Source organism: Muscardinus avellanarius, assembly GCF_963383645.1.
Source record: "Muscardinus avellanarius genome assembly, chromosome: 14".
NCBI classification, from domain to species: Eukaryota; Metazoa; Chordata; class Mammalia; order Rodentia; family Gliridae; genus Muscardinus; species Muscardinus avellanarius.
This window is the reverse complement of record NC_137800.1, coordinates 43923620-43943602: the sequence shown is the minus strand read 5'-3', so window position 1 is coordinate 43943602 and position 19983 is coordinate 43923620.

The window sequence follows — 19983 nt, the reverse complement described above, 5'->3', positions numbered from 1 at the left end:
CAAACTAGGGAGTAGTGGTAATACCAGAGGGACTCCAGATAATGGAGGGGAAATCTCAGCAAAGCTAGAATGAAAGGATAGGAAAGAATGAAAGGATAAGAAAACTGAGGTTGTTCAATTGAGGAGCTACATTCAAATATGTGTAACAGTATAAATATAGCATGGTTAACCTGGACACTCTTTTTTGGGAGGGGGGAGGGAAGTGAGGGGAGGGCATGAAGCACAATCTAAATGTACACCATTTTCAATATTTTCCACACATAAAGAAAATAAAATATGGAAAAATAAAATAAAAAGTACTTTTAAAGTTTGTGAATAGTTCTGGGATTATACATAACCTCCAAATGGTAACTAATATATTTTACTGCTTATTTATATGTATTATTTGAGCATTATAGTCTCACATCATAATGTAAATCACATTGACAATAACATACATGCACACAGCACTTGGTACCCCTATCCCAATACAGAGTACCAAGATGGATATTGGTATATTCACAAGCATACACATAGTCAATGGTCATCATTTTTTAAAGAAGAATTCTCATGAGTTTTGGTAAGCAAAACTTTTCAGAGTCTGAGGATGATAGATTGATTATAAATGTACTTTATTTAAGAGCAAAAAGTAAACTAAATTAAAATAATTTGTGTGGTAGGTTCAAAAGATTGAAATTAGGAGTGCTTGATTTCTGAGCTATAACCCCAGAACTTTTGATTATTTATTTTGAAACAGAATCTTACTTAAATTGCTGAGATTCTTCCAAAGTTGCTGATACTAGCCTCAAACCTGCAATTCTCCTGTCTTAGTCTCCTACATACAGGGATTACAGTTCTCAGTAAACTGCCACCATTCCCAGATCAAAATAATTTTTATGAAGACAAAAGGAATTAATCTTCATAATTAGACAATATAACATAATATCAAATAATTTAATAGTACAAATGACCAAATGACAGAAAGAAAATTAGTAATAAACACTGATAAGATATACTTTTTTGTATTTTACTCACAGTAACATCATCTCTTAACAATTTTTAAAACATATTACAACTGAACACATGCCTGTAATCCCAATACTTGGGAGTTAGAAACAGGAGATTTGCAGCTTCATGGCTAGACTCAGCAATTTAGCAAGGTCCTCAGAAACTTGGGGAAAGCCTATTCAAAATAAAAATGAAAAGAACGGAGAGTATAGCTCAGAAAAAAACACTCCTGTGTTCAAGTCCTAGTGCCACATTTATAAGACACAATACTGGTACTATAAGGTGAAAATGGAGCTGAAAAATTCCCAACACTCAGTGACATCACAGCCCTCCTAATGTGTCAATGCAATGCATTATGGGGCAGTGCTGGTGAAAACAAACCTATTGTGCTGCCAGTTGTATAAAAATATAACAATATAATTACATACAGCATGTAACTCTTGATAAGGATAATAAATAACTATAATATTGGTTTATGTATTTGCTGCAGTATGTTATTTTTCATTAGAGTTTATGACTTCTACTTATTGAAAAAAACAGCACTCCCAGTTAGGTTATGCTGGCAACAGCCTGCTGCATCTCTTGTTTATAGTATCTCTTGATTGCATCAGAAACCATGTCCATTGACTGATCCATACCATCTAGATTGCTTAAATACATGCTATGATGTTTGCACAAGAAAAAAATCGCCTAATGTCACATTTCTCAGAATGATTCACCATCATTAACCATCATATATATATACGGTCAATAATTATATGTAACAATACACAGCCTTATTGAAAATGAAAAAAAAATCTAGGTTGAAACATGTTGTGATTTTATATATCATTTTGGTAGAGATTGAGTATAAAGATAACTCTAGTGCCCTTTTTTTTGGTGGTACTGGGGTTCCTGGAAACCCTTTTACCTCCAGGCTATGCTCCCAGACCTATTTTATACTTTTTATTTGGAAACAGTGTCTCAGTGATCCTCCTGTCTCTGCCTCCCAAGCACGGGGATTAGAAGGATGCACCAGCACGCCTGGCTCTAGTGCTTTTTTGATGTGACTACTATCTAAAAATTATTGGGTAGTTCACAAGTATATGGCCCCTAGCATAGTATTCCTATCAGAATTTATCAAATAAAAGCTACTTGGATAAATATTAGACAAAAACTTAAGATGTATGAACATTTCTTCAATTATAATTGTTGTTATTTGTTTTTATTTAAACTTTATTTTTATTTAATATACTTTATTGGTACATTGTAGTCTCACATCATAACATAGTTCAGGATGATAGTGACACATATGCACATAGCACTTGGTGAGCTTTCCCCTGGCTTCCTCCCTACTCCCATCACTGCCCCATACATGATTTTGAGATTGGCATTGGTATTCTCACATATGTACAAATGTTTTAATAATAAAATGTATACTTACATTTCCATTCTTTTGGAATACTAAATTATGTCTATCTAAAAAAAAGGGATAATTTCTTTAGCAAGATTCTATAAGTGATATACACATACATATATACATACATTAAATTGTTCCTAGTATGCACAAAAAATTGGTTCTAGGACTGTCTTATCAGAATACCCAAACCTGCAGATGCTCAGATACCTATTACGGAGATACAGGTAACATAAAATGGTACAGTATTTGCATATACTATTCTATCAGCATCATCCCATACACTTTAAATCATATCTAGATTACTTATAATACCCAACACAATGTAAATAATACTTAAACAGTTGTTATACTCTTCATGGAATAATGATTAGGAATAAAGTCCATATAAGTTCAGCACAAACACATTACTTTTTAAATATTTGTGCTTTGAGATTAATTGAATCCACAGATCCATAACCCATAGATATGGAGGGCTGACTTCATGTAATGTGTGCATGAATGAAACATGAACCCAAGCATACACACATTACAAAATAGAATAGCATTGATTGGAAATTTTTTATGAAGTCACAGATATTTTTTTTAAAAATCTAGCATCAGAAATAATTTGGTATTATATATTTACCATTTTTTCTTCTGATACAGCCCACATCCAAAACAAAGAGAGTCATGGTTTAAATGCTGTTTGAAAGTTATATCTGTAACACATAAATAAAATTGAGCACATACATAAATTATTGGAGATTGTTTTATACTCCCCAAATTAAGAACAGTCATTCTATCCTGAGAAATCTGATATTTAATTTTACATGCTTATACAATGTGAGTATATTATCATTTGGAATAAAGCAAATATATCTGATTGCAATGTGTAGTTTGAGCAGATAAAACAAATATCTAAATATAATGAAACCCCTGATTCCCAAAGGCTTTTACTTGGCACTTTGTGCTACATTTTCTAACAGGCATAGGATTGTGATTCTCATATTCATTTTGACTTTCACAGTTTTTTTTTATTTTTTTATTTTTTTTTACTTTCTCCTCAGGCTCATAAGCAGAAGTTTCTATTCCTGCTATACTACTTAAGTCCTTTTGCTGTTTCCAGAATTCAGTTTTCTCTTTTTAAAAATCATCGCCAAAAGGAGTGACTCACAATTAGCAGATATTCAATGTTAACATAAAGGGATACTTTACTTAAATATCTTTTAATATGAATTTAAAGTGAAAAGATATTCTATTTAGAGATATATTCTTGTACTTTTATGACATGATTTCTCTAATTTCTGAAATTCTTAGTAAGTACACAAAAATTAGTTATTTTAAGTTCCTAAAGTTTCCTTGCTTGATAGTACCTAACAGTATCCACAGAGATACCAGCAATGCCTTTTTCCATTCTGCCTTTGACAGGTTTTATCAGATAGAATGGTTTGCGATATCCGATAAAAGTTTTTTGAATAAAGGATCATTTATTTTATACCAAAGAGAGTATATTGGAAGACAATATTAAAACAATTTTCATCTTTCCTTTCAATAAATTAGTATATTTTATAAAAAGAATCTAACAAAATACCTGTGTGAAGAAATACCCATAACAAATGATCTTTAGAATTTCAAAATTTATCATTCAGGGCAGAACTTTTCAACTCAAAACAACTGTGCAGATTCCATAGTAATCTAGCCAACTGACAATAGTTTCCTAAAAAATTTCAATCCTTTCCTATATAAGTGTCCATATGACTTCAGAAAATGAGCATATTTCTTCACTGTTCTGTTGTATGCAGCATAACACAACCTGTGTGAGACAGAGCAGCACAGCACAGTAGAGAGCAGGCCTTCTCTAATACTAACCAATGAAATGGCTGCTATTTTTCTTTTTGAATTAACTGGGCTATCTTAATCAACAATCAAGTCTTCAGTCATTCACTATATCAGGAAAGGAACACTGTAGCACAAGAGTAAAACAAATGAATAAGCAAGGAAATGAGTAGAAAAGTCTCTCTCTTTTTTTTTTTTTTTTTTGTAGTGTGGATTGAACCTGGGAACATTCCAGCACAAAATGACACTCCCAGTATTTTTATTTTTTTATTTTAAAACAGGATCTCTCACTATCTGGTCTTGAACTTGCTGATCTCTTGTCTCAGCCTCACAAGTACTAGAATTATAGGCATGTGACACAGTGCCTTGTTGAGCTAGTGCTTTTGGAATTATAAGTATCTAAAGAGACCCAGGGAATAACAATATCTCTAAAATGAGAATATGATTTTCTAACCTAGAATATAGGTAAAGACCTCATGTTTTAGAAGAGTGGGGGAGCTGGAAGGGAATGAAAAATGCATAAACTAAGTCTTTGATAACTACACCGACCCACAACCCTACTTCTCCTTCTCTACCCCATGTGTGTGAGGGATTAGGGAATGAGAGAGTTGAAAAGTGAAGTGGCTGGATACCTGATATGTTTGGAGAATAGGTGCACAAGTTTCCTAGGAAGCACGCCTGGATGAGATATCTAAGATACATTCTGTCACAATTCGTAATAGCCAAAATACGGAACCAACCCAGATCTCCATCAACAGATGAATGGATAGCAAAACTGTGGGAAATACACACAATGGAATTCTATTCAGCCATAAAGAAGAACAAAATTATATCATTTGCAAGAAGATGGAAAGTCCTGGAGAACATTATGTTAAGTGAGATCAGCCAAGCACAGGAGAAGGTACGTATGTTTCCTCTAATATGCCCAAACTAGGGAACACAGAAGATACCAGTGGGACTCCAGATAATGGAGAGGAAATATCAGCAAAGTTTGAATGGAAAGATAGGAGAGGAGGAAGGATGAACTTGATTAATGAGGGTCTACATCCAAATATGTGTAAAATTATGAATATGGCATGGTTACCCTGGACAACCATTGATGGGAGGGGGAAAGGGAAAACAGGGGCGAGGGAGAGGGCACCAAGTATAGTTTAAATGTATACCATTTATGTTCAATAAAAAAAAAATTGTTAAAAAAAATAAGATACATTCTGGGATTCTAGACAAGCTCCCTGTGGCCCGGCAAGATCCAGGAGCAGCGGTGTGATCTTGTGTGATTGAGGGTGGCATGGAAAAAGATCTTTTGTTGATGTTCCACAGAATTGAGCCTGAAACCATGTGTTAGAGCAATTTAAAGTTCCCCAGAAGCAGAACTGACACAAAGCCAGATGTCTCTAACATCACAAAGAAGATGAAATCTGGAGAGATGTCATCAGGAGTAAATGACACTGAGCCTCAGGTTCACCTCCCCAAGCTATAATCACTCGGAGCTTTTCAGACCTTCAGAATTTATGCAAGACTCTGAAGAAACAGGTAAATCATGAAAAGGTCCTCAATTTTTGCTTACTACAGTAGATATTCTTGATGGATATCAAGCTGAGATAATATGGAATTACATTTATTAAATACCTAGTGTTATATCCTGAAATTATGTACTATACTTAGAAAACTCAAAAGTTATTCATTTTAAAATATGCAAGATAATCATTTACTCAGAATCAGTCTTTAAAAAGAATAGGAATTGAGTTTTATCCTAATTTGTAGGAAACATTCCTATTTAATAAAATGAAAATATGCCCATTTTTTTAAATGTAGGCAAACATTTCAATATTAAAAAAGCCAAGTATGATTGAAGTCTGTTTAGGCGATCTATAATAGCCATTTACTTCAAATACATTAAATGTCAGGTGAGGTGGTGCATGACTATAATTCCAGTACTTGGGAGCCTGAGACAGGAGGTTTGCAGGTTTGAGGACAGCCTCAACAATGTAGCAAGACTACATAAGGTAATAAAACCCTATTTTAAAATTAAAAAAGTAAATAGGTCTGGGTGTGTAGCTCAGAGGTAGAATGCCCCCAGGTCCAATTACTACTACCTATCCCCCAAATTAAATATACTAGATGACTTTTCCTTTATACTATAATTGGCCTTCCAGTCGAGCATTCCATTTTTTATTTCAAAGATATAGATAGATTTGAACAAAAATTTACCATGGTTACAAAAAGAAAGGTACTGTGAGTAGGATTTTTTTTTTTTCGGTACTGGGGATGGAACTCAGGGGCATTACACCTCCAAGATACACCCCTAGCTCTAGTTTTTAGTTTTTTTAAACTTTTTTTCTACTTTTGAAACAGGGTCTCACTGAGTTACGAAGACCCTCGCTAAGTAGCTGAGGCTATCTATGAACCATGATCCTCCAGTCTCACTCTCCCTGATGCTGGGATTACAAGTGTGCACCACCACATCTGGCTTAGTAGAATGATTTATGATATTAACTTTTGCCTAAATAATGAATACCATTTTAGTCAAATATTCTTTCATTTTCTTTTCCTCTCCCTGGGGATATAGAGTTCAGTATTTGCTCGTTTTTTTCTCTCTGGTATAGAGTACATGGTGAAATAATATAAAGTGTTTTTCCATGCTAATCACATGGCTGTTCCAAGAGCTTCAGACAGCAGGGACAAAACACTGTATACTATGTATTCTCTGTAAGGCACATCCCAAATTTTTATGCTTAGCAACACTAGTCTGAATTTCAGTACTCTGCCTGGGGATGATTTTAAGCAGCAACATTACCAAGAGAAAGCACAAAAGTGCAAAAATATGTAGCACTAAATGTACCATAAAAAAGATACTTTTCTAGGGTATGCGATAAAACTGGCAAGGAAAATGTGTCCTTATTCAACCTCAGCTGGGAATGTACACATAAAATACTTTTTCTCAGGGTTACAAGTAAATTTAAGCAAGTAAGTGAATTAACAACACAAAATTCAAGAATCCTAAAGACCAACTGTATTTTTGTAGTGTAATTCCAAGTATAAATTTAGTATGAGTTTCTTTTTTGATATTCTTTTATTGGTGCATCCTAGTCCCACATCATAGTGCACTTCATACTGATAGTGACATACATCACACAGCACTTGGTGGATTTCTTCCTCCCTCCTTCCCACTCCCCCTTCTCCACACAGGGTATTGAGATTGGCATCAGTATTCTCACATGTGTACAAGATATCAGTAGAAGTGAATCCTTTGATTTTCCCTCTTCCCCTCTTCTCCAAGACCACCCCCTGGCTCCATTGGGATTTCTCTTTCATTATCTACAGTTCATTTTATATCTCAATTACTCCCTAGCTTCCACATAGGACAGAAAATATATGACCCTTCACTTTCTTTGACTGGATAATCTCACATACATTGAAGTTTATAAAATGTTTATGATCGTTCTTTTCATTCTCAAGTTGCAAACCTCTTCTTGTTCAAGTGTGTCCTGCTCCTCTCTGACTGAGGACCTTTACACATGCAGCTTGTGTTTTATACATCATTACCAGTTAACTTCTCTCTCCAGAGCCCCTCTTATACATCCTCCTTTCATTTTCCTGAGGAGGCCACTTCATCTTATTCTGTGTTCTCAGTGGATGGAAAAGTCCTCTTCATACAAATTATCAGATGAAATTGTATATATATTGATTTTTTCTTTTTAATAAAATGTAAACTTTATGAAGAAAGATAATGTTTCTACTTTTCTCACATATATCTTAAGTTTGATATTCAATAAGTATATATAACAAATAAATGTAAATTGATATAAATGACATATATATATATAATAAATGTAAATGGTATGAACAGTCAAATATTCTGTAGCCTTAACAACTTAGAAATAGAGAAGACACATTTATTTACACATCAAGGCAATCATCTGCCAACTGAATGAAAATATCTGTTCATTAAAAATAGGAAATATAAGCCGGCAAGGTGGCACACACTTGTAATCCCAGCGCTTGGGAGGCTGAGACAGGAGGATCACATAAATTCGAAGCCAGCCTCAGCTACTTAGTGAGGCTCTCAACAATTTAGTGATACTCTGTTTCCAAATAAAATATAAAATAGGTCTGGGAGTGTATCCCAGAGGTAGAAAGCCCCTGGGTTCTACCCCCAATATCCCCCTCCCCAAAAAAGGAAATATATAGTATAGTCTTTCTGAGAGACAATTCTTTCAAAGTGGTTTTAAACTCATCTTTAAATCTACCCTTTATTTACACACAAAAAAAAATCTTTCTTTTATATGGCATGCATACCAAACACCAATAAGTAATAGTACTAAAAACTAATGAATTTATTTGTAAATTTAAATATATGCAAATTAAAATCACAATGGTATTTTACAATATATAATAATAAATAATTCTTATAGTTAGTGAAGATTTGGTTAAATAGTAATATTTTTTGAGGGTCTGGGGCATTCAACCTCTGAGCTATACCCTCTGCCCTGTTTTTTATTCTTTATTTTGAAACAGGGTCTCACTAAATTATAAGGCAAGAAAATGAAATCAAAGGAGAACAAATAGGAAAAGAAGAACTCAAACTTTCACTATTTGCAGATGACATGATAATATACTTAGAAGATCCAACAAACTCAATCAAAAGACTTATGGAACTGATCAACAAATTCAGCATGGTTTTTGGATACACAATCTATCATAAAAAATTAAAAGTTTCTTTCTATAATAACCATAAGTCCACTGAGAAAGAAATTTAGAAAACACTTCTACTCATGATATCCCCCCCAAAAATACTTAGGAATAAACTTAACCAAAGAGATAAAATATCTCTATAAAAATTATAAAATATTGAAGAAAGAAATCAAATAAGACCTTAGAAGATGGAAAGATCTTCCATGTTCATAGATAGGCATAATAAATATCATCAAAATGGCTATACTTCCAAAAGTGATCTACAGATTCAACACAATACCCATTAAATTACAAAGGTCATTCCTTATAGATATAGAAAAATCAGTCCTTAAATTCATTTGGAATAACAAAAAACCCAGAATAGCCAAAGTAGTTCTCAGCAACAAAAACCATGCAACAGGAATCACAATACCTGACTTTAAACTATACTAAAAAGCCATAGTAATAAAAATAGCATGGTACGTACAAAATCAGATACATATACCAATGGAGCATAATAGAAGACTCAGAAACAAATCCATATACTTGCAGCCAATTGATTTTTAACAAAGAAGGCAGAAACATAGACTGGATAAAAGATAGCCTTTTCAAAAAGTGGTGGTAAAACTTGTTAGCCATATGCAGAAAAATGGAAATAAATCCCAACCTCTTACCCTGCACAAGACTCAATTTAAGATGGATAAAAGACTTGGAAATTAGACCAGAGTCCTTGAGGCTCCTTGAAGAGGGCATAGGTCCAACACTGCAACACATAGACACAGGTAAAAACTTTCTCAACAAGACCCCAAAGGCACAAGAAACTAAAAGGCAGATCAATACATGGGATTGCATTAAACTGAAGAGCTCCTGTACAGAAAAGAAAATTATCAAGAACCTCAACCGAGAGACAACCGAGACAACCGAGAGAATGTGAGAAGAGTTTAGCCACTTACTCCTCCAATAGAGGATTAATATATAGACTATACAGAGAACTCAAGAAACTCAGTACTAAGAAAACAGATAAATCAATAAAAATGGGCAAATGAACTAAATAGATACTTCACAAAGGAAGAAATTCAAATGGCCAATAAATGCATGGAAAAAATGCTCAACATCATTAGAAATCAGAAAGATGAAAATCAAAACTACCCTGAAAGTTCACCTAGCTCCAACTTGAATAGCTATTACTCAAAATAAAAACAACAACAAATGCTGGTGAGGATGTAGAGAAGTGGGAACTCTAATACATTGTTGGTGGGACTCCAAATTAGTGCAACCACTTTGGAAAACTGTATGGGGTATCCTGAGAAAAATGAAAATGAATTTTCCATATGATTCAACAATGACACTTGTGGGTATCTACCCAAAGAATGGAAACAAGACTTTAAAACTAATCCATGTATATATAAGGTCATAGTTGCACAATTCACCATTGCCAAACTATGAAACCAGCTAAAATGTCCATCAACAGATGAATTGATTACAAAACTGTGGGATGTGTACACAATGGAATTTTACTTAGCCATAAAAAAACACAATTGCTGCATTAACAGGGAAATGAATGGATCTTGAGGACATTATGCTAAGTGAGATTAGTCAGTCACAAAAAGTAAGGAATCTGATGCTTTCCCTAATATGTGAAAGCTAAGGTGAAAGGGGTCATAGGAGGAACTGCAGGTGAAAAAGGAGATCCTATAGAGGAGCAATTAAGACAACCTAACTGCGGGGATGGGAGGGGGGGAAGAAAACTCTTTAAAGCGCATGATATTCTTATTCATATCATAGTCAACCACTAATCCAAGCATGAGAGGGATGGATGGGGAGGGAGTAGGATGGGAACTAGGAGGGGCCTGGTTGGGTAATGTGTGCATTTATGTCTACATAAGTTTTTTGCTTCATTATGATGTAAAAATACAATACACCAATAAAAATAATAAGTAATGATACAACACATGTGAAGAAAAATAAAGCAGATTATCATGTGCTAAATGTGCAACAAAAGCAGTTGCCAATAAATAGGAATCATTGCATTAAGACAGAATATTATAGATTCTTTTTTAGAAGCAAACATATGCATAAAACATATATATTTATCTATATTTTAATATGAAATTATATAACATAACATGGCTATATGGTTCTAAAATATATAACTATAAACACACACATATACACACACATCTGTATAATATATATATATATATTTTTTTTTTTTTTTTAATATTTGGAAACAGGATCTCATAAGCCAGCAAGGCTGGCTTTGAAACAGCGTGATCTTTCTGTCTCCACCTTCCAAGCACAGGGATTGCAAGTGTGCGCCACCACACCCAGCTAAACATATATTTCTTAATTACTATGATAATTTCAAAACCTGCATAGACATGTCAAAAATCAACATCAAGATCCCTTTTTGATTCTACCATCAGATCACTGTGGTTGTTTATTCTTTTTTTCTATTCTCTTTTGTAGAAAATAAGTGCCTATGTTAAGGTTATTTTATGATCAATTATCTACCTGGCCAGTCAGGCTTCAAATCTCTACATTATGCCAATCAAGAGTAACAGTATCCTTCACATTGCTAAATCCAATAGGCACTTCTGCTTTCACAGTACATTATATTTTAGCATCTTTATCAGAACTGATAATCCCTCCCTCTTTAAGCACTTCTCCTTTGGCTTCCAGGATTTTCTTTCCTCTCACTAACCTCTTTTCCATTCCTTTTCCCTGCTTCTCATGTTTTTCTGACCCTCTGTCACTAGATTGGACTAATTCTCGGTTCCAGGACTTTTCTGTTGCACTAGTTCTCTCCCTAAGTGACCAAACACAGCTGTGGCTTTACAGATTATTGGCACACTGATGACAACCAAATATGTATCTGTAACTAAGACCCCCTGAGCTTGAACACTTGACTTACTGACATCACTATTTGAATACAAATAGGCGTCATGATACATAATATCCTAAATAGAATGTTTACATATTCTCCCCACCCTGTTTCCATTTTTTTCACAGTTGAGAAAAATAATGCTCACACAGTTAAAGTTTTTTTTTTAATATTCAGGATCTCTTTTCTTCCCAATATTTGTTGAAGGATATTATCTCCATGCTCTACTAGAAAACACCCACTTATTTCCCTCTTCACTATCTCTGCTGCATAGCTTGGACTTCAGGACTCCCCTGCTTCCATTCTTGCTGCTTATAATTCAATTTTCACTAATGTTATTAAAATGTAATCCAGAAGCTGCTGCTGGACTAAGATGTCAGGTTGAAAAAAGACTTCTAATTTTGCTTCCTTTCTTATTATTTGTTTGTTTGTTGGATACCAGGGGTTGAACTCATTCTACCTCTGAGCTACACCCCGAGCCTATTTCATTTTTTATTTGGAAATAGTGTCTCATTGAGTTGCTGAGGGCCTCATTAAGCATCTGGAGATGGCTTCGAGCCTGCAATTCGCCTGTCTAAGCCTCCCAAGTATTGGGATCAAAGGAATATACCACTATCCCCAGCTCAATTTTGCTCTCATTTGTAAAAGAACAAATTTATAGCAAATAAATTTAATAAAAAATTGGCAGCATCAATTTAGGAAAATAAAAGATGCACTGTAAAAAAGTTTTGGAAATTTGAAAGCTGGTGAGTAGTATGTCTGATAAAAGCTTCTTTGTTAACTGGCATTAAAGCTGAAGGATGATCCAGTTCTCATGACAGATTCCTCAACAGATCTGGAACTAGGAATTTTAGGAAGTGCAGGCAATGAAAATGCTAAGTGAGTGGGCATGGGTAAGTCCATTTGAGAAACAGTTAGATCACTTTACACTTGCACACTTTCCACACCACTGGCTGACAATCTGTTTTATTTTGGCAGAGTCTGGAGATTGAGATTTTCTATTTGAGAAAAGAGAGCCTGGAACATGGAATATCATATCAAAACATGAGAAATAATGCATCTATTTTCGGGGAATATAAAATTCTGAATGTGAATGCCTCAGTCTGGTTCTCCCATTTGACTTTTAGAACGGTCACAATTTTTTTCCTGCCAAAAGAAAAAGGAATTAAATATTCAACTCTAGAAATATGAATCTAGAGATTTGGGTTCCCCAATTAATAGCCCACTAAGATCATCTTCTGGTAAGTATAATATCAACATATTCAACTCATATAATTTGAACATTATAACAGATATTGAGTCTTTTAATTGATCATCTTTTGACAACAGAAAACAATTCAATATCAAAGGAAAGCCTTTAATATGGAATATAAAGAATAATTTATGCAAACTTAACCAAATCAATCAATAATAAACAAAAAAATGAAAAAACCCTCTAGAATGTAGTAGAGAAGATACAGGGAAAAGATACGTCTGAAAATTGTCATGAATATTGATATTCTGAGATTGTAATTTTTTTTTATTTTAAAAGATGCTTCTCACAGGCTTTCTTTATAGATGTCATTCTCAATAAGAACACTACTACAAATTTCATGTGCTGGAGGTGTGGCTCTTGACAGAATGGTATGAGAGTTGGTAGAACCTTTACGAGGTGGAGCCGAGTAAGAGGTAATCAGGTCGGTGGAGCACTACTTTTAGAAGGGTTAATGCTCATCTTTTGGTAGTGGGTTAGATCTTTTAGGCTTGATTGGTTACCAGGAAAATGTCTTGTTATAAAAGGAATGTGTTTTGTCTTTTTGTCTTTTCAGCTTGCTGTCTTACTTTCTCTCTCATCAGGTTTTCTCATCCCTTTCATCTCTCTCTTCTCTTTCCCTGCTCCCTTACCTCTCTTGAACCTGCTATAGGATGCCATCACTAGAATCTGATTTTGGTGTCATGCTCTTGTGGACCTTTAAAATTGTGGGAAAAAATGAAACTCTTTTCTTTATTAAGTTTCAGGTAATCTGTTAAAGTAAAAGAAAACAGACCAGAGCAAAAGTTGTCAATTTTACCATTACCTGAAGTCTGACTTAGAGAAATGAGAAAAAGAACAAATATATACAAAAAGATATTTATTAACAATTTTATTTCTGAAGGTAGAAACAAGAGTTTGAAAATATTATTGCTGAACACTTTGGAAACAGTTTAGCATCTTAGGTTGTATTATCTTGGTAGAATATTTCCCATCACTAAAACTATTATACAATTTGTTCCATAATATCAAAAAACAATTAAGTATTATAGGTGAGACAAGAGGAGAATGAGATAAATTCTACTCTTTGATCCTGTCATCATTGTAATGGTTGCTAGATTATGTAAATTGCTCGATAGATTATGAAAAAATAACCTGTACAAAAATCCTTTCTATTTTAGTCAAAATTTATGTTATTTTCAACTAATTATTTCGTTATTGAAATAATTTGAAATTTGCAGTAAATGACAAAAATGCTTATGATAGTTATCATAGTTAGTAAAAATGTCCTTTGTCCTTAAATATATTTCTCATATCTGTCGATATATTTTAAGTCATGTGTTTTATTTTTTATTTATTTATTTATTTTTGTTGGTACTGAGTTTCCTGGAAACCCTTCTCCAGGCTACACTCCCAGACCTATTTTATATTTTTATTTGGAAACAGGGTCTCTTAAGCCAGTGCAGCTGGCTTCGAACCAGCGCGATCCTTCTGTCTCTGCCTCACAAGCGCGGGGATTACAAGCGTGCGCCACCGTGCCCAGCATAAGTCATGTGTTTTATATATAAGATTATTATAAAGTGAAACCAAAGTAACATCATTTTGTTTCCTCTGCCATTTTGTAACTAAGTTCCCATAAGCTCCCCTCACCTGCCCCCCTCCCATATAGAGTTGATTGTGCAAGGCTTAAAACATGTGGTTCTTGTTAATCAGGATCTAGCTAACTGCAGCATTTCAGTTGGCCTCATTAATCACCAGATATGGCTCACAGCTGTGTGTTCCCTTCCTAGCCCCAAGCTAATGGCTTATGGGCATTTGTATTTGGCTTGCTTGTAGTAGCCCATGTGGTGATTGGGTTAATATGAAATGTGTAAGAATCTAATTGGTTCCTTGTCATTATAAAACGTTACTATTGCCTGACCTCGGCACACCCCTCCAGTCAGATCTCTAGACTGAGGGTACCGCTGCTCGCCAGCCAATAAAGTCTTCAATTGGTACATTCTCTTGGACTCTCAAGTCTCTAATTTCTCACTAAATCTGCATACAACAATGACATGGTAGGAGCTTCTGAAAAATCAAAACTATTACTTTATCTTCTTGATTTAAGAGATAGTTTATACAACTTTCTATACTATCTTTAAAGTAAATATGAAATTTAAAAAATACTTCTATTAATTAAAATGTATATTATTTATATAAAATTTGTGATAAAGTGGGCACAGTGGCATACATCTATAATCCAAGTACTTGGGAGGCTAAGAAATAAGATTGTAGCTTCAAGGTCAACTTCAGTAACTTAGTAAAACCCAAAGCAATTTATCAACTTAGCAAGGCTCTGTTTTCAAAATTAAGAGGCCTAGAAGTATAGCTTGGAGGTAGAATGTCCTAGGTTCAATCCCCAATACAAAAACAAACAAACAAAAAAACAAAAAACCTCAAAAACAACAATGAAAACCTTATGATAATGGAAAAACAAGTTTGGAAATAAAACACTTATTTTTTTTAAAAAAGATTGAAGTGTGCCAGCCTTTTCCTCTAAAGAATGTATTGGGTACATAATATATTGCCACATTAATGACATATATTGTTCACATAAACAATTATAGGGCACCTGCTATAGACCAAGTCTCTCTAACACAATACTTGGCCACTCTAAGAGATCAAACATGGTTTGAGGAATGTAAAAATTCCAGTCCACTTACTCCTTTAGATAGATAATTTAAAATAAGCCAGGGGTGGCAGTGCATGCTTGTAATCCCAGCATTTGGGAGGCTGAGACAGGATCTGGGTTTGTGGCCAGTCTCAGCTACTTAGTGAGACCGTCCATAACTCTGTTTCAAAATAAAGAATAAAGTAAATAGGGCTGGGGTATAGCTCAGAGGTAGAATGCCCCTAGGTTCCATCCCCAGATCCCCAGTACCACAAAAAATAAATAAATAAATAAATAAATAAATAAATAAAAGTTTTGTGAGACCTACCTAATGAGAAGAGCTTGAGATTTTTCTTTAAGATTTTTTCTAGTCTAGTTCTTTACAAAAAAATCTTTGATTTGTTTAGTTAAAATAAATCCTATGGATCAAATTTATCTTTAAAGCATAATATAGGCTGATCTTTTATTTTTCCTGCATATCTGAGGAGATTCCTCCTGGCTACTTGTAGCAGAGCCCAAGGAAGACCTGGAACTAACCAAATGGGCACTGGCCTGGTGACTCTGGAAAGTCATCAGTCTATAGAGGTTCCTTCACCCTGTTACAAACTATCTTAGAAACTGGCTTCTAACACCAGGCTTGGTGGCGCACGCTTGCAATCCCCCCGCTTGGGAGGCGGAGGCAGGAGGATCGCGCAGCGGTGCTGGCTTAAGAGACCCTGTTTCCAAAAATATAATAGGTCTGGGAGTGTAGTTCGGAGGTAGAAGGGCTTCTAGGAACCCCAGTACCACCAAAAAGAAAAAAGAAAAGAAAAGAAAAGAAAAGAAAAGAAAAGAAAAGAAAAGAAAAAAGAAAAGACACTGGCTTTGATACTCATGTTATTTTTTTTAGTCTAAGAAGTGAAATGCAAAGTCCAGGTTACCTTCACTCTAATGTCAGAGGAAGGAGTGAGATAAAAGGGCAAGGGGAAAAAGAAAGGTTTCAAACGTGTAGTCACTATGGAAATCAGTGTAGAGGTTTCTCAGAAAACTACTGAGAATGGAACCACCATACAATCCAGCGATACCACTACTGGGAATCTTTCCAAAGAAATTGAAGTCAGATTATTACACTAATACATGCATATTCATGCTTCTATCAGCACAATTCACAAGAGCCAAATTAGGGAACCAGCCTGATAGGTGCCTATCAACAGATGAATGGATTATGAAATTAAGGGATATACACACAATGAAATTCTACTGAACCACAAAGAACAAAATATGTCATTTGCAGAAAAAATGGACAGAACTAGAGAATATTATGCTAAGTGAACTTTTCCAATAACAGAAAGTGAAGGGTCATATGTTTATTTTTTTCATATGTAGGAGCTAGGGAGAAACTGAGATACAGGAGAGATACCATAAAATGAGGAGAAATCCTAGTCGCATACTAGGGGGAGGTGGAGAGGGAGAGAGGGTTTTGACATGAAGAAAATACTTCAATTGATCCTATGTACATACCCAAAATGATCAATGCCAATCTACAGAACCATAGTAATAAATAAAAAAGCAGTATAGAATTGATACAAAGAGCAGACACATAGGCCAATGGCCAATATTCAGAAACAAATCCACACACAGCCAGTTGACTTTTAACAAAAGGATGAAAAAAATACACTGGAAAAAATGCCTTGTGAACAAATGGTGTTGGCAAAACTGGTTATCCATATTTATAAAAGTGAAAATAAATCTCACTTTCTCATTCTACACCAGAATCAACTTAAGATGTATCAAAGACCCATAAGTTAGACAAGAGACTGAAGTTACTGGAAGAGGCATAGGACCAATGATCCAACATAGAGGCACACATAAAATCTTCTTCAATAAGACCCAAAGACACAAGAAATTAAAACAAGGATTAATATGTGAGGTTGCATTAAACTGAAGAACTTTTTTTGCAGCAAGGGAAACTATCAAGAGCTGACAGAATAGGAGAAGATCTTTACCAGCTACTCAATCCGGGGTGTCTACCCAAAAGAACTGAAACCAAACTACCATTGTAATGTACACATATCTATGCTTATGGCAGCACAATTCAAAATGTCCAGAATATGGAATTAGCCGAGATGCCCATCAACAGAATAATGGATTACAAAATTATGAGATATATACACAATGGAATTTTACTCAGCCATAAAGAAAAACAAATGTATGTCATTAGCGGGGAAATAGATGGAACTGGAGAACATTATGCTAAGTGAGATTAGTCAGTCACAGAATGTAAAGGTCAGATGTTTTTCCTCATGTGTAGAAGCCAGGGAGAAACTGGAACACATGAAAGACTTAAGCCAAAGGAGAAACCTTGGTAGAATGAAGGAGGAGGTCTAACTGAGGGAGATGGAGGGGAAGAGGACGACTTAAGGAAGGAAATACTTCAATGGACCTGTTGTATATACGCAAATTTATCAACGCCATTCACAGAGTCCTGCATAGGAAGGTGGGGAGGGAGAGGAAGTGGGGTGGGAACTGGAGGAGGATTCACTGAGTGCTTCCTCCATGTATGCCTCTTCCCTGAGCTTCATCATGATACATGATTAAAATGCAGCAATAAAGAAAAATCCAAGCCAAAAGGAATGTTAATTATTAAAGAGGCTAAAATTTGCAAAGAATAGATGAGAAATATCATGTTTTACCTTTAGTATATAATTTTGTACTAACATTTCTGAAACATGAGCACAGCAATGCATATATTTTGCTAATTTTTAAAAACAAACCAGTATTTTGGGTGCGTTTGCACAACTTCAACATACTTAACATAATGATGTGTCAATAATGAGATTGATAGAATAGACATAAATAATAAAATTATGCATTTTAAGCATGCATTCATTATTCAACAGAGGTCCTAAAAATCTAAACTATTTTAATTTGTAAACCTAAACAGTATTGTTTCACCTGTTTTCTGGAGCCAGCTAGAATCAGCATGGGAGAACTGATTTTCCAACTTCTTTCAGCTATTTTGTATAAAATCAACCATGCTAGGAGTTTCAATTCCACAGAAATTGGCAAGCACTACTAATCAGGGCTTGCTTTATTTCTGTTTGTATATTTATGTATTGAGGAGCTCGTTATTAAACATTTACTAATACACCATTGACTATGATACAAACAATTTTTTGAAATGACTTTATGCACAATATGGAGATGTAATCCTGCTTTAAAATTTTATCATTAATCCACTTTACTTGGAGAAATGTTATAAGAAGGGTAGGAAGTAAATAGTTATTGCTAGTGCTTAAACTTTGACCTAAATATTTCTCAGTGCTTTTTAATAAATTTCAATCCTAATCACAGTAATTTGAATTAGAAAGCCAAAGTTCTTTTGGAGAAAGTTTTTAAAAACTAGTAGATTTTTCTGTAACAAAGTAGAATATAGAGATAAATTGGAATTGATGTTAATATAATAATTTGTCAAGTAACATCTTTACACCTCAATTTCTGTATGTTTATTAAAATTAGTTCAGTGTTCCATTTAGTGTCTTTACAGTAAATAAATATCATGAATAGAAAATTACAAAAATCTATTCTAATGAAACTTTACTTACATATCTATCTGACTATAAATATTTCAAGTCACCCTAAATACTTCATTATAAAAAGAAGTTAAACTACTTAAATTAGTTTAAAAAGCATTGGTCTAATATAATTGCTCTGCTTTTATATTAAAAATAAAACTCACAGAAATAAAAATCTGGAATCCAGGAATCCAGGGATGTGAGGTAATTTGACCATAGTAATATACTCACTAAAAGACACATCGTCTTCTCTCTCCTCCCTGCCCAATGCTCATGCTCAGCCTTGTGACGGGCCCCGCCCATCAGCCAGTAAGTCCGAGAGCTAAGATGGCGCTGAGCGGAAATCTTCCCCAGAGCACTTAGGTGGTAAACAGCTTTCAGGAAGTGACGACAAGAGCATGAGATACACGGGAACACCGCATGCCATAGGGCAACAGCCAATGGACTGGCTGTTGCCATGAGTTGTGCACGTGAACAGTCTGCTGATTGGCTGTTGGGCTCTATATAAGGGGAAGATTTCTGGAGAGAGAGAGAGAGAAGAGAAGATTTACGGGAAGAAGATTTGCGGGAACTGTACAAGAACCTGGGGTAATAAAACTGCTTGAGGAAGATCGTGTAAGAGTCGTCACTGCGCACGACAAGTGGTTGGCCCGTACGGGGACCTTCGCTTTGATCAGAACCTCGGCAGTCCAGGGCAGCCGGCTGGTAAGTACTCCTTGACTCCGAAAAGGGAGGAGGAGGCTCCGTTTACGGAGGGTTATTTTCCCCGATCAAAGGGGGCTCCATTAA